This window comes from Lissotriton helveticus, chromosome 5_1, assembly GCF_964261635.1.
Source record: "Lissotriton helveticus chromosome 5_1, aLisHel1.1, whole genome shotgun sequence".
Taxonomy (NCBI): Eukaryota; Metazoa; Chordata; class Amphibia; order Caudata; family Salamandridae; genus Lissotriton; species Lissotriton helveticus.
The window spans coordinates 349,849,451-349,866,487 of record NC_136065.1 but is presented as its reverse complement, the minus strand read 5'-3'; the positions used below and the strand labels follow the sequence as shown (position 1 = coordinate 349,866,487).

At 43.1% G+C, this 17,037-nt stretch overlaps 1 protein-coding gene and 1 long non-coding RNA gene across 3 annotated transcripts in view; one reads left to right on the top strand and one right to left on the bottom strand.

Annotated features, from left to right (window-relative positions):
• Positions 1 to 17,037, top strand: part of LOC144754542 (uncharacterized) — a 92,223-nt gene that overhangs the window by 855 nt on the left and 74,331 nt on the right. The window lies entirely within an intron of this gene.
• Positions 1 to 17,037, bottom strand: part of LOC144754541 (glutamate receptor U1-like) — a 241,266-nt gene that overhangs the window by 199,117 nt on the left and 25,112 nt on the right. The gene's annotated exons all lie outside the window — the stretch shown is intronic.

The window sequence follows — 17,037 nt, the reverse complement described above, 5'->3', positions numbered from 1 at the left end:
ATAATACCCCAGTTTCCCTCCTCAATATCTATGCCCCAACTACAGGTGATGCTTCTTTTTGGTCTTCCCTATCCCCTCACATCACCCATTATTATGAAGACAATTTTATTTTGGCGGGAGATTGCAATGAGGTTTTTGATCCTTTTTTAGATAGGAATTCTGTCACTACTTACAATCCCCACAAATCACATAAATCTTTCACGGCACTCATACATCAATTCAAACTTATTGACGCCTGGAGGTTGTGTAATCCTACCTTGAGAGAATATTCTTTTTATTCTCCACCACATCAGACACAATCTCGACTTGATTATTTTTTTATCTCACATCATCTTTCTCAATCTCTCTTTGCATCTGACATAGGTTTCATTTTGATATCGGATCACGCACCAGTCTCCATTCACCTCGACATTTTACAGAAGCCCGCTCTAAACAAGAAATGGCGTTTTAATAATTCTCTCCTTCTTGACTCCGATTTTGTTTCACTCTTTACTACCTTTTTTCATGATTTTTTCCTACGTAATGAGTCTTCTGAGGTATCTTTTCCTGTAGTATGGGATGCCTTTAAGGCATCTGCTAGGGATTTCATTATTGGTTTTGTTTCTCGCAAACGTAAGAAAGCTGAGCAAGTCAATACTGAACTCTTCCATAGGATCAAGAATCTAGAACACTCATATTTTGCTTCTAAATCTTCTGATTGCCTACACGAGCTCATAGCTACTAAGTTGCAATTTAATAAGGATACCACAAACAATGCTTCTAACTACCTATTGCGTTCTAGTGCTAAATTTTATGGAGGCCAAAATAAAGCTGGCAAACTATTGGCTAATTATTTGAAAATTAAAAAGAATAAGACCAATATAGATAGTATTTATGATCGGCATTCTGTCTTAAAACACACAGATGAAGACATCTTAACGGAATTTCTTCATTTTTACAAATTACTATATTCCTCAGAAACAACCTCCTCATCACAGGATATTTCTCAATTTCTCTCTGTCATCGATTCTCCTTTCACAACTCCCCCTGATTTTTCTCCATTAGAGGCACATGTGACTCAAAAAGAACTCCTTAGTGCTTTGAAGACTCTCAAAAAAGATAAGGCTCCTGGTCCGGATGGTTTTACTGTAGAATTTTTTCTTCACTTCTCAGCTTTACTTATTCCAAAATTAACTTCTCTTATTTCTTCTTTTCTTGACTCTGGTTCTTCCTCCGGTTCTTTCTCTGATGCTCTTATTTGTATTCTACCCAAACCAGGTAAAGATCCACAGTATTGTAAAAATGATAGACCCATTTCTTTGGTAAATATTGATTACAACATTTTTTCCAAATCCTTGGCGCTTCGTTTAGAATCTTTCTTACCAGATTTATTAGGGAAGGAGCAGTCTGGCTTTGTTAAGGGTAGATTGCTTTCAGATAATACTAGATTGTTCTTTGACATTCTTTCCAAGACTTCGCACTCCTCTCATCCTCTCGCTGCCATTGCCTTGGATGCGGAAAAGGCTTTTGATAGAGTCGAGTGGTCATATCTTTTTCAAACGCTGAAATGGTTCGGATTTGGTCCACGTATCTCAACCCTCATTTCTCTTTTATATTCTCACGCCAGAGCTGCTATTGCAGCGAATGGTGGCATTTCTTCTTATTTCCCCCTTGCTAGAGGCGTGCGTCAAGGTTGTCCTCTCTCTCCTTTCTTGTTTAATCTTGCCCTAGAACCCTTTCTTTTGCGAATCCGCCAAAATGATGCCATAAAGGGTTTTACGTTTCATCAATCCACAATCAAAATGGCTGCGTATGCAGACGATGTCTTATTATTTTTGTCTGAACCCACAACTTCCCTACCTGCTTTTTTAAATGAAGTCAATTCATTTGCCTTTGTTTCAGGTTACAAATTAAACAAAGATAAATGTGAAATTTTACCTCTTACCAACTTTACTTATAAATCTGATTTCATTTCTTCCGGCTTTACGTGGAATCCTAATTGCATCAAGTATTTGGGACTTCATTTCACCCCCACTCTTTCAGGTACGGTTTCCCGATGTATGGATGTTTGCATTAAAAAGTTGACAGATCTTACCACTAAATGGCACCCCTTATATCTTTCTTGGTGGGGTAGGCTGGATACGATCAAGATGATGCTTTCCCCATTGGTCTTATTTATGATTTCCAACATTCCTTTTTCTATTCCTTTATTCCATTTCAAGAAAATTAACTCCATCTTGTCTTCATTTTTATGGGGCCGCAAGAAGGCTCGTATGTCTTTATCTAAGTTAACAAGACCAAAGGAGGAGGGTGGGGTGAATTTTCCAAATTTTTCTTTATATCATAAATCATTTTTATTAAACCAAGCTTCTAGATGGCTCGATGTTTCTCCTCATTTTTCTCCCCTATGGACAACACTGGAATTGGAATACATTTCTCCCTTCTCTTTCCTAGAATACCTCTCTTTTTCTCGTTCACCACAATCTATTTCTACTCCAATTCTCAAACACACCTTAAAAGTTCTACCGCCTCCTTTAATCTCTTCCTTTCATGATCAAACCATATGGCACAACTCTTCGATTTTAATAAATAATAAGCCTTTGTTCTGGAAGTCATGGAGAAATCGTGGTCTTATATGGGTACATCAATTATTGCATCAATCATGTATTCTTCCATTTTCAGTTGTTGCAGAATCCTTCCATCTCCCTTCTTCCTTTCGCACCAATTATCTCCGATTAACACAAGCACTTCAATCTGCATTTGATTTGCATATCCGGTTACCCTCTACATCACTTCAGGAGTCTCCTAGCATATCTCAACTACGAACTTTACTTACTAAAGGATCCAGGGCGTCAAAAATATACTCTTTCTTAAACGCTCCAACATCACCACGCACCAAGACAAAGGTGGAGGAGGCATGGGAAGTTGACATGGGCCTTTCATGGCCTATAGATCTTTGGGATAGAATATGGGTCAAATTACGAAAATCATCTAGGGCTGCAAACACCATTCAAACTTTATTTTTCATCTATAATAGACTTCTTCTTTCCCCATTAACACTTAGTAAAAGATACCCTGCCCTATCTCACGCTTGTTGGTCCTCCTCAACTCCTCAGGCGGATCTACTACACATGCTTTTCAACTGCAATCTGGTTCACCGGTTTTGGGTTCAGGTTTGGTCTCAAATTAACAAAATATTTTCCACTACCCATCCGTTTCATATATCCCATATTTTTTTAGGTAGTATTTCACCTATCTGGAACCCTAACAATCCCGATATAAAAATAATTGACTTACTTCTTGCAGTAGCTTTTCAGCAGATTACCAAAGCTTGGAAAGACTCCACTAAACTCTCTTATCAGGCTTGGTGGTATGCTGTGTGCTATAATCATAGATTAGATACAACATATGTTTATCCACCTGTTTTAGCCCCAAAACGAAAGCAGTTGTGGGATCCGGTTACTTCATTTTTTGATTCTTGTGCCCTTCGTTCTCTGCCTAAATCTCCCTTTCAACAAGAAGTTGCTAAACCTCCTTGAGTTCCTCTTTTTGTATTATCTTTTTTCTTTTTCATAATACTCACAAAATTGCTATGTTGTTTACTATTATATTTCAAAGTAATGCATTACTCTTTATCTCTTAGCTGGTATTTTTCTTTTTTTCTTTTTGTATTTATCTCGTATGAACTGTTTTTTTTTCTTATCTAATTTTTGATTTTTGATTCTCGTTCTCATGCATTTCATTTATTGTTTCTGTATCAATTTCATGCATTCATGTATTTCAATTGTTTATATGACTTTTTCAAAACTTTCAATAAAGCTTATTTTGAACTTGAGAATTGTACATTAGTGGTTAATGTGAGAAATCCATGCAGGCAGTTTGAGAAGTGTGCGCACCATTAAGCAGGGAGAGAAGCAGGTAATGATGAGTGATGAGATAGACTGAGCCAGAAGGAAACTCGAATAGCCTGCACTGGCAGGCAGTGTGGAAGGTATAAATCAGCAAGAAGTGTGAAAAGTGCCCGATGAAGAGCACTGTGTGAAGCATACATTCCTGGGTAGTGGGAGAAATGGGTATTACCTTCTCGATCGTCTTCCTTGTCCCATTCAAATCAATGTGAGAAAGACAGAAAGTCATATCCCATGTGGATACCAAACAGGGCAGAGCCACCTCATGCACTTCCAGTTTTTTTTACCTTCTGTGACAGTGATTTCCAATCTATAAGGAATGAATCTGTTGTTTTTATTATGTTTAATGTTCATTTGACTGCACAACGGCCATAATTAACCCCACATGCGGATTAGTGACAGTGTTAGCCACGGGCAGTCAGTCTCTTTGCACATGAGAGAGTTTGGCTGGCAGCTTTTTTTCATATCATTTACCTATCCTGTTTTTTTCTGGGTTTTGATTTCCCACGAGATTGTTCGGCCCAGGACACAATGCAAGCAGGAAGATCTTGTACCGTAATCTACGCTGCAGTTGCCTTGATTCTTGTCGATTTACAGACTATCGGGGCAGTGCCCCATTTTGTCTACTTCAAGCACTTCTATACAAGCCCTTCCAGAACTATCCATGGATGTGAACAGGGAATGGCTTCAGATTTTGGGCCTGGTGGCAGCCTCCCTGGTCACAATACTTGGCCATAATCCGACCTGCAGTCATTGGTTCATCATTGTCTCCAATGTTGGCCTTGTTCGCGAGACTTAAGAGGTCAGACACTTACATCAATGGCGGCTGGATCTAGCGAACTTGATGAAGGGAGTGTCAATTAATCTTCCATATCACCAAGTGCTGGCCACAGATGTCAGCAGGCTGGTGGAGCTGGTAGACTAGGGCAACTGTATAGGGTCTGTCAGGGTAGGGTCAGTGGTCCTCGAGTGAGCCCACCAATTCTTCCAAATGGAGGGAGATTTCTGCGACCCTCAGAGCTCTTCTGTATTTCTCCTCTGGGCTTCAGGGCAAGGAAGACAGTTAGGTAGCTGAGACCTATGTAAATTAGTTAGGGTTCTCGAGTTTCAAGCTTGACAGCAGTGGCCTGTAGGCACAGAGGAATCTTTTTTCCTGGAACCAATGTACATACCAGCGAAGGAGGATATGCATGTGGAATGCTTGAGTCAGATGTTTTCCTCATCAATCTCGATGTTTGGGAGTCTGATTTTGTTACAGGACATAACGTCCCTCTCTGATCATCCATGGTTATACCTGTTTGCCTAGGAGGAGAATGCTCTCCTTCCAGACTTTTGCACCCAATCTCCAAGCTGAAGCGCGTCTGGGTGGATGCTCTTTCTCATCCATGGCCGAAGAGTCTACTCTATGTCTTCCCTCCTTTCAAACTGTTGCCAAAAGTACTTCAGAAGATTTAATCGGAGAGGTTGAGAATTTTGTTGGAAGCTCCCTGTTAGCCACGCAGCCCTTGTTTCCTTGCCTTCTTCAGCTATCCCCCTCCACACTGAATCATTCCATTTAGCACCTCAACTTTGAGGGCTCTTCCTCTGTTGAAGTCATCTCTGATTCAATTCTGTCTGGTCGTTTGGAACTTGAGAGGCCAGCTCTACATGCTAACGAGTGTTCGCTGGAGGTGGCTCAGTGCATCCAACTGTCTTGTCACTTTGCCACTCTCAGGGTCGATTTTTGGCATTGCATGAATTATTAGGTTTGGGGTCTAGACAGGGGTTTACAAGCAGCTTCCTGTGAGCCAGGGAAGAGCTGCAATCTGGGTTTTAGGGGTTATGATGTCCTAGTTAAAGCTGACTTAGCTTCACAACTTCCCCCCAAAAAATTCTAAGTGGTCAGTGAGTCATTCTCTAATTCCATCTTGGGATGTTCCTTTGGTTCTATGAGGGCTCCAGTTTGCACCTTTCGAAACTTTGGAGGTAATAAGTCAGTAGAGCTGACATTTCTAACTACCAAGGTCAGCCTTTAGGTGGCCATTTGCTTGAGTCAATGTATTGGTGTTCTTCAATGCATTTTCCATTTTTAAAGCTTCCTGCCACATAAGGTTGTGCTTAGACCCTCCACACTTTTTGTGCCAACGATTCCTTCTTCCTTTCACTTTGCACAATATTTCTTAGAACCTGTTTTTTCCTTCCCCTTCTGCTTCACTGGAGAAGCTTTTGCATAAGCTAGAGGCTCACTGGTCTCCGGCAGTTTATGTGGAAAGAACCTCTTCTTTTAATAAAGTGGTCAGGTGTTGCATCCATCTACGCCATGAGTCATTGGATTAGGCTTGTGATAACTACAATTTGTAAAACTCTGGTTTGGAGCTGCCTGGTTATATAAAAGGTATTTCTAAAAGAGGCTTTTCTGTTTCCTGGGCATCATTTAGGGGTCCAAACTGACATCTGCAACGCAGCTACGTGGGCACCTACTAACATTTTTTTAAACCATTACTGAGCACTGTGATAGGCTCACACTGGTGGGCAGTTTGAGAAGCGTGCACTGACAGAGAGAGAACTGTGCACAGGTGGGCAGAGTGAGACACTCAAACTTGTAGGCAGTGTGTGAGTTATGTAGTGGTACGTAGTGTTAAAAGCATGCAAAAGAGCTCTGTAGACCAATGTATTTCTGGTGGATGGAATGATAGCACTTACAGACCTGCCAACTCACAAAAACGATTTCATCGCGTGAAAAGGGGGGAGGGGTGCTTGGCCTGGGAGTGTGTGGGGACTCATGCTGAGAACTACCTAAGAAAGCAACATCTAGGAGGCACTCTGCACCCCCCCCCCCTTCTCAGGAGCCCCCTTCCCAAAAAAAACAAAAAAAACAAAAGCTTGCTGACTGCTGCTACCAATATCCTGGGCTGTTTTCACACCCCTCAATGGACATCGGCAGCCCAGAACCTCTAACAACGAGCTGGAATAAAACTCTGTGAAGTAGTTTTAAGTTAATCTTTCCTGCCACAATGTGATATCCTCTCCTTACTGGGTGACTATGTGAAGGGAGCCGATATCGTGTGGCACACGGTGGCACCATGTGAGTTGGCAGGTTTACACTTACACATTTTTATGGATTACTTTGCAGTGTTTTTAAATTTAAAGACTGTGGGCCTGATTTAGAGCTATGCAGATAGGTTGCTCCATAGCAAACATGACGGATATCCCATCCACCATATTACAAGTGCCCAAGTGAGCAAAGCTTATAGGGCTAAAAGGGCTTTACCCTCCCCTTCCCATTGTGCGCCTCAGACCGGGCTGCTGCAGCTTGAGCTGCTGTGGAGTCGGCTGGGCGGTGTCTGTAGACTTATCTCTGCCACACCCAAGTTTCCCACTGGTCTTAAAACGATCATTTACATTCCTTTGTAAACTAGTTAACAAGGCTTTGTGTTTTGTCACTGGTTTCATTACCCCCTGAATCCACACTGCCTATTCCTTACATTTGTATTTTATTTTTACTGCCACATTGGGAGAATGCCTTCTGTGAAAAGGCATCTTACAAGGGATGGGATGCCACCTTTCCTAGAGAAAAATACCAGCCATTTGTTGTTGTTTAAGGAGTCTCCAAGGCCTTGCCTTGACACTAAATAGCGCTGTATATAAAATGTTTTGTTCTCATTTGTAACATTACTTTTCTGTCTTTGTTTCTTTTAATTATTAGTCATGGATCATTAATGCAGCCCTGCTGTTTATATTTGCTGTTTGAAGTATGCACAAATAATTGCTAAGACATCAAAAAAACCAGTGGCGCTGGTATAAATCTAATCAGCTGGCAACACTAATCAGGAGACTGAAAGTTTGTTGCTGGATCAGCTCATTATTTATTTCCTCCACCCTTCATCCCTGATTGATGCCATAATGGCAATAGTTTATCTTATATCTGAAACCCTACGCTATCCGTCAATACAATGCTGAGTTGTGCCAGGTGTTTGGGCAAATGGCCACCTAAAGGCTTACCTTGGTAGTTAGAAATTTCATCTCTACTGACTTATTACCTCCAAAGGTGCAAACTGGAGCCCTCATAGAACCAAAGGAAGATCCCAAGATGGAATTAGAGAATGATTCACTGACCACTTAGAATTTTTTTGGGGCAAGTTGTGTCTGGGAATACATCCTGCATTCAGGAAACTCCCTCCTCATTCTCACCGTTCACCCTTCACTTTCATGTTCACCTTGCACTCACAGCAATCACACTGCACTCACACTGCTCAGCATGCACTCATGCCATTCACCCTTCTCCTACCCTGCACTCATACGAGCACACTGCTCACACTGCATGCACGACACTCCACTCACTAGTAACTTTGACCACTCACCTTACACTCACAGTGATCACACAGTACTCAAGCTGTTACACTGCACTCACACCATTCATCCTCTTCTTACCTGCGTCCACACAAGCACACCACTCACCATGCACTCATGGCAATCCCACTGCACTTACACCTCTTGCCATTAACTCATGCTGTTGACCCTCCACTTATCCGGCGGTCACATGAGCACCCTGCTCACCCTGAACTCCGAGTGATCACACCACTCACCATCCACTCACGATTTTCACCCTGCACTTACATGAGCACACTACTCACCATGCACTCATGTGACACTTCACTCACCTGTCACTGTCCACTCTGCAATCTCACTCAAACAAGCACTTCACTCACTATGCATTCATTTCTCCCACTCTTCCCTTTCACCCGCACCCAAACTCATATGCCACATCACTCACACGGCAGTCACTCCTCTCACCCAGTGACGTAACGATAATTGAGGGGACCCCCTGCCAGGTACATGGAGGGGCCCCCTCTGGACTCTATTAGGAGCTCTAAGGGCCGAAGTGCAGTGCTGAGGGGGCCCCGTTGAGCTTGAGGCCCCCCCGCACTGCAGGGGATGCGTGGGCCTGTGTTACGCCCTACTCTCACACTGTCACATTGCTCACTGTGCACTCACATAGGCACGCCTGTCACTCACACAGCTCACTCTTCACTCACATGGGCACAGCACTCACCCTGCACTCACACCACACAATCAAGCAGAGCCCTCAACCTGGAGTCACTGCACTCACCCTGTACTTTGTCCTATCACCCTACAATCAGAAGGGCAAACCTCTCAGCCTGCATTCATACAGGCACCCTCTTCATCCTGCCTGCACACAGGGACAATAGTCTGCCGGAACTCATAGGGACACACCGCTTACTCTGTACTAACTCCTGTCACCATGCACTCACCGGTCACTCTCACAGATCACCCTTTACTCTCACTGCTCACCCTGTACCACACACAGGCACATGACTCCCTCTGCATTTACACCACCCACACCACCCTGCACTCACTCCTCTCAATCTGTATGCACTCTTCTCACCTGACACTCACATGGGCCCTCTTCTCACATTGCATTCATGCAGCTCACCCACACTCACATCGGCACATTTTTCCCTTTACACTTGCACCACTCACGCTGCACTCACTCACAATATTCACCATCACCAGCACTTACATAGGCATACCTTTTGCTCTTCACATATAACAATTACACAACTCTCATGAATATACACATATTTCTATAAAGGCACCCACAGAATACCTGCTCTCTCCGTAGGTCTGGATGCCTAGTTAATTCCATCACAACAACGAGGTTGATGCAAGAGGGGAGAGTGGACTAAGAATGTGGGATGGAGCCAAAGGGGAAACTAGGGCTGAGGCTTTGGGGTATGATGATGGATTTAGGATTGTGTGACACCTTCAGCCATTCTTTGATTTCCATTCACCACAATGCTTCATTCTGCGAGTTTTTTTTACATTGTAAGTTGGTTCTCAAAAACCCTAAAATGTAAAATGTTACTGGAAAAAATCCATGGCTGCCGAACATTGCAAGCATTTCATAACATTAGTTGGATGTTGTGAAATTACATTTTAGAACGTGGATTCATTCATTTCCAATACTGTAACAGCTTGATCCACTCATGAAACCAAATATAAGCCCAGTACAGCTATTTTAAGTAAGTGTACTTTTCATTGACATCATACTTCCAACATACATTGACAAAGCAATTTATTATTATTTTTGAATGGCTTATAGAGAATATGTTTTTATTAAGCTTCACTAAAAGGCAAGGCAGGTAAAGCAGAAAATCAGAGCAAGCTTTTCTAACAATAAAAGCAGATTGACTAATGGAAGTATGAGTGACAGTGTGTCTGTGTGTGAGTATGGCAGAGTACAAATGTATGAAAGAGTGCAAGGGATATAGTGAGAATGTTGGGAGAGACATTGTGTGTGTGTCAGTGTATGTGTGTTATGCATGCAAGTGTGCTGCTGTTCTGGTATACTGGAGGTTGTTCTTGCCTTATGGACAAGAGCACTAATAGAATATGGATGGGAAGTGTTACCTATGGCAAACATGCTTCTATTAAGACACCATCAGAAAGCTACTAGTTCAGTCACAACCCAGTGGCAGGGACAAAAAACATGTGCCACCAAGCCTGGCTGAAAGCCCTGACTTGATGCACATAATTCTTAGCATATAGAGTAGATCCATAGCAAAATGTTAGAACGGATATTTGTGGTAAGGCTTGACAGAAGATTTCCTGTACTCACTTTATTGTGGGGGTGTCAATCGCAAATTTATGACCCTTGTATGCCGGAGGTAATTTTTAGATGTACTCATGTCTGGGGCTGAAATATCCACAGTAAGGGGTCCATTATGATGGCGGGGCGATCCGCCCGACATCCATACCAGAAAGTCCCCACGCCATATTAGTATGGCTGGGGTGTCCACGGCGGACGGAACAACTGTCTGCCGCTATTCCACTGGTCAACTCGTCGACTGTGCGGAAAAGGGGCATAACAGGGTGGCGGTGTCTGCAAGACACCACCATACATATTATGATGATGGCGGACATCAGCCTTGCCTCAGGCATGCGGTTTCTGCTTTTGGGGGCCTTTTGCGGGCCCCCAGGGTGTTGGGTGGTTGGGGGCTGCACATGGAGGGTACCTATGGTACCCCCCTGCATTTGCATGCACAAGGTGGCAGGCACCACGCGGTGCCTGACACGTTGTGCATGCAAATGCACGAGATGCATTTTTAACATTGCTTACAGCACCACCCGCCGCAATGTTAAAAAGGCAGGATGCGCCGCCAGTGTGGCAGGCGCAACCTAATTTAAATGGCAGGACCGCCGCACCTATGGCGGGCGGTCCCTTTTGCAGTTACGGTGGCAGGCGGACTTTGTCCGCCCGCCATTGTAATAGACCTCTAAATTTCAAGCACTGTGCTTGGCGTGAGGAGCTCTCCCATGAAAAAATGATAACCTTGGTATAGTGAAAGCCATTTCTGGCTTAAGACATTTGGAAAAAAACGAGATCTACTCCTAGGAAAGGCCAGGCTTCCCTGGTGCACCATGGAAAGTACTGGAATATTTCATGAATGCCCATAAGGGTCTGCAGTGTTTTAGCAAATTTGATCCCAAAAGTTTAAAAAAATTCTCTGGGGAGAGGTCTACTCTACCTTAAATCATCTGCAATATATCTGTTTTTCCTCATATAATGGGTATGAGGTTAGCTCTCACCCCATTATGGAAATGCTTGTGATGTCCTATTGCTGGGAGCAGGACTGGCTTTAGGGTGGTGCGACTGGTGCAGCCACACCTTCCGTTGACTTTGGTGGGGGGCGCTGTGTCTAAAAATAATTTTTGGTTTAAAAGCACATGAACTACCTTGTGAATGAATGTCCGACAGAATATCGACGAACAGAAAATCGACCTAAAAAAATATCAGCACAGAAATATCGAAGTCAAAAAGATCGAAGTCCAATCTACATAAAGGTAAGTACAAAAATATCGGGAAAAAATATCGTTGTCAAAAATATTGATGTTATAAATATCGTTTTTCAATATTTTAATAATAAGGTAAATTTAAGTAAATAATACATATATTTAAAAGAAACATAGTTAAAAATATTAAAACATATTTAAAAATAATAACTAATACATATAATGTTAAAATAAATTAAACATATACATATAAATTAATATATATACTTACTCCACGAAGTGCAACATTAGGGAAAGCGCTGGATAGCGTAGGTGTAAAAATTACTTTTCCCACTCCAGTCAGTGCAAAAGTAGGGAAAGCGCTGGTTAGCGTGGGGGTAAAAATTACTATTCCCACTCCAGAGAGTGCAACAGTAGGGAAAGCGCTGGATAGCGTAGGGGTAAAAAAATACTATTCCCACTCCAGTGAGTGCAACAGTTGAGAAAGGGTTGGATAGCGTAGGGTTAAAGATTACTATTTCCACTCCGGAGGGTGCAACAGAAGGGAAAGAGTTGGATAGCGTAGGGGTAAAAATTACTATTTCCACTCCAGTGAGTGCAACAGTAGGGAAAGTGTTGGATAGAGTAGGGGTAAAAATTACTATTACCACTCCAGAAAATGCAACAGTAGGGAAAGCGCTGGATAGCGTAGGGGTAAGGGTAAAAATTACTATTCCCACTTCAGTGAGTGCAAAAGTAGGGAAAGCGTTGGACAACATAGATGTTAAAAATAACATGCTTATAAATGAAATAAATATTGTAAATAAATAATGATTTATTAATACATTTAGAAAAAGAAAACTACAAATATACCATAAATAATAATTGTTTTAATAATATTGAATACTTCCCACCCTATTCCCCAATAAACACACAACACACTCCACATAACATTTCACACAATTAAATTCATTTTCAATTAATCAATGAATAAAAATTAATTTGCAAAAATGTATTAAATTAAAATGAATTGATTATAAATAACAATAAATATGTAATAAAAATTAATAACCAATTAATAATTAATTACCACAAAATTAACTATCAATACCAATAAATATTTCATAAAAATGTAATTATCAATACTCATTTTTCTTAATTAATTACTTAATTACAAATAGTTTACTTCCCACCCTATAACACTCATATAAATATCGATATTATTAACATCGATAATTTAACAATCGATATTACTAACATCGATATTTGCAACATTGGTATTTCTTACCTTAACATCGGTATTCTGGTTGTCGATATTCTTGATTTCGATATTCTGTCCCTAGGATATTTCAAACTCAATATAAATGTGCTTCAATATTTAAAAATCGATATTTTGACTGTCCACCCTTGTGCATCAGGTAGTTTTCAGGCAACAATAACAAATTCCAAATAACACTGGTGATTAATGTTCCTACTAGTGAGAGTTCAGAATTGTGTCTAGATACAGTTTTGGCTCTTCGTAAAGTAGTACGGAGGGCTAATGTGCCTGCTGCAACAAACTTACCATGCAGATCACAGACCTAAGTGTGAGTGAACTATGAATAGCACTATAAAAAAATGAAATGTACGTCAGAGAGATGCTATGGAGAGATGAGGTGCACTGTTGGAGAGTTGTAGTGAGGGAATTCATGGAGAAAGAGCATAGGGGGAGGAGAGTGCCAAAAAAGACTGTCATAACGGCCGCCACCAGTGCTCGAGCCAGCCCTGGCTTGGAGTCTGAGCCCCCCCCCCCACCAAAGTTTGAGCCCTACGTGCGTCCCTGCAAGGGCCATTGGATATAATGCACTAGTAATTCAGCGGGTGGGATATCCGTCATGTTTGTGACTGAGTAACCATCCGCTGACCTCTAAATCCGGCCCTATGTTCTGTACTGATTCAGAGTAGTGTGTGGGGGGGCGTTTTTCTATATGAACCCATGAGTTTCCACAGATTTGTAACAAAGGGATTTTTAACTAAACATACCACCCACACACACACACAAACTCTTATGGACGGCAAAGGCTGGGACCGCCATGGGTGGCAAAAGGCCTAGCTACGCCATTGCGTTGATAGGCAGGCTACCTTCGCCATCACTCTTAGAGAAGCATCCGCGTCCTAGAATGACTTTGGAAGCAGACATTTCTCGACTTGTGAATGCCTTGAAAAGAGGAAGAAAGAACGGCAGGACGCGGTCAGGAAGGAAGAGAGGAGCGTGGAGGCAAGGAGGGGTCGAGAGAGGGAGGGAGGGATGAAGGAAGTGGGGTGGAGGGAGGGTGAGGGGAATGGGAAGGAGGGATGGTTGACAGGGAAATGAGCAAATGGAGGATACAGAAGTTGGGAAGAAGGGGTGGAAGGAAGTCGAAGAGGAAACAGGAAAGGAAGGCGGAATGGTAAAAGAATCAGGGAAGAAAGAGGAGGGATGGATGGAAGTGTGGGTGGAGGAAAGGAAGGAATGAAAACGGAAAAGAGGAAGAAAGGGCATAAGAAAGAAAGAAGAAAAGGAAGGAAGGAAGGAAGGAAGGAAGGAAGGAAGGAAGGAAGGAAGGAAGGAAGGAAGGAAGGAAGGAAGGAAAGTTCCCACTTCTTAGTACTCTAGGACTTTTACAGTCATACACAGCGAATGCTCAAGTGTTAATAATAGTCAGGAATAATCTTTAGATCCTGGCTGTAAAAGGAATACGTGGCATCGAGTATTTAGAGGCCAGTATGTCTGTCTTTGAACTTGGAGCAATGTCAGTATATGGATAAAATGTGCCACCAAAGGTAGGACTTCAGGGGCTGCTATGTGACAGTCTGCTGGTTAAGTGGCCAGTGTAGTGCCGCGCGCGGGGGTGTGATCAGCTCGGACAGTCCTCCACACTGCTGTGGGGACGTCGCCCGGGTACGCTCAGGGCAGGTGGTGTCATGTGCAGCATAAGTGGGGTTTAATCGAAAGGGGTTTTAAAGATGCCTCATTTAGGTCCACTGTGAGAAGTGCAGTGCGTTGAGTCGTGGCTTTTAAGACGCCTCGTTGTAGTTGTACATTTCCCAACAGGTTTGGCCACGTGTGTTCCAAAACAATTTGAGAAAAAAGAAAAGACTGTGGGGGATTTGAGACCTGGCACATAGCATATTCGGTTCTGCTTCGGTGCAGTGCAGAGTGGGACAGTACGTGTAATTTTCTCCACTCCTCTATCTCTATCATAAATGTGTGTGATTTATAAAACAGTTCTACAATTTCAAAGACTCATGGATATCAGGTTTTATTATTACCTAATTTGATGGCTCTCGATGTACTGACCTTGAAGGTTAAGTTGACTTTTTCAGGATTCCAATGTGTGAGCTGCAGAAGACGGTATGTTTCAAAAGCAAATGTTCAAGTCACTGAGAGATCTTACTACTTACGGTGGACAGGGCATCACTGGTAGATTCTTCATAGCATCCAGGAATTGCACGTTTTTCCTTTTCCACTCAGCCTTTAATGCCTTTCTTGATGCTTCTGTGGTCACGAACAGAGGTAGTCTGGCTGGGGCCGGCGGCTCTGCTCACATACTTCTGCCTGTTACTCCCTCTTGAAAACCCTTGTGGCTCTTTCAATTGCTTTTTATCTGCCCGTCCCCTTCTTTTCATCCCCATCTCGGTGCCATTTCCCTCTCTTTTGACTTCATGGCTTCTCAGTTGCAGATAATGCTTTTGATTCCCTTTCCTCCCACCCAGTAAAGCAATCCTTTTGGTCCATTCAAGCCCGCCCGCCATTCCCTTTCACCCTCACCACAATTCTCCACACTTTCACCCTCGTCCCTCCTTCGCCTTTGTTACTTTGTTCCTTTCTGTCCTCTTGACTCTACTACCTAAGAAAGGACAGGCTGCCTCCCCGCCCCTCCTCTTTTACTCTCAACTTCATCCTTTTCAGTTTCTCCTTGGAAACTACAGAGTGAAGAGACGCTGTTTAACAAAACCTTGTAGCTTAGGCTGTAATTGTTGAACAGCACACCTAGGCCCCCATTAGGATGACGGGCGGACTTTGTCCGCCCGCCATCCCATCGGAAAAAGGGACCTCCCGCCATAAGGGCGGGGGTCCCGACGGTGGCATTAGGATGCGCCCGCCACAGTGGCGGGAGCATCCAGCATTCCTACCATTGGCAGGAAGGCATGCTGTGCACTTCCATGCACAACAAGGCAGGCACCGCGCAGTCTCCGCCATGTTGTCCATGGAACTGCTAGGGGGTACCATAGGTACCCCCCATGTGCACCCCCCACCCCCCGGAGTCCTTGGGGGCCCACAATGGGCCCCCGAAGTAGACTCCGCATGCCTTTCCGTGGCGGCATTGCCGCTACGGAAAGGCATTGCTAAATGCCAATCCTAATATGGCTGGCGGTGTCTGATAGACACCGCCATCATATAAACCCTTTACCGCACCTTTTCCGTCCGCCGCGGACCCCCCAGCCATACTAATATGGCGGGGGGTCATTCCGGCACAGATGGCTGGTGGATCGCTCCCGCCAGGTCAGCGGTGGCTACCACCGGCCTGGCGGGCGATCCGCCCGCCATCCTAATGGGCCCCCTAGAGTGTGTGTGCCATACATGCCATACAGTAGCAGCTGAGATCACGTGCTGGTACAAAACCAAATGAATATATGTTTTTTCCTTTTATGTAGGGTAGGGCAAGACTTTTCTTTAAATATGAGTAACTTACTCTTGTAGGACTTCTGGATTACTCCTAAATTCTATGGGCAAAGTAGGAGGGCAAGCATGGAGTACTTGTAGTGTACTTCTGGCTTACAACTAGAATTCAGGAAAAAGCTGGTCATAAGTATCAAGAATACGCCACAGCAAAAATCTTTGTGAGCCAGGCTGATAAATGCATGCAAACATAGAATTATGTACTTTCAAACTTTTTAAAACAAACAATTGTCCAATAAAGCACCGTCTTTCTATGTTATGTTATGTTATGTTATGTTAATACTGCTCTTTTTGAGCGCACGGCTACCCAGGACGGGTGTCCCGGCGCTTTAGCAAAGAGGCCTGAAACATGAGATATACAATGCTGCACTATTCCATGCCATTGCTATGACTATGTTATGTGATACAACAATGTTGAATCTTCTACTTGATCTTTAAAGAACCTTCATTTAGTTTCATGTAAAAAGTGGATGTTTGTCATAAGCATATGAAAAGGAGACATTTATTTTCTTATTAGAGTTATGTTCTAATGTCAGAATATGCCTTTAAGGTAGGCATGGTGGAAAGACTTCACCTAAGCTTCCCCTGCCAGCGGTGACAAGCATGGCGTCCATCCATCAAAGGCGCAGCATCCAGCAGCGGGAAATCCTGATAGACTTACCTCTTAGACCTGGC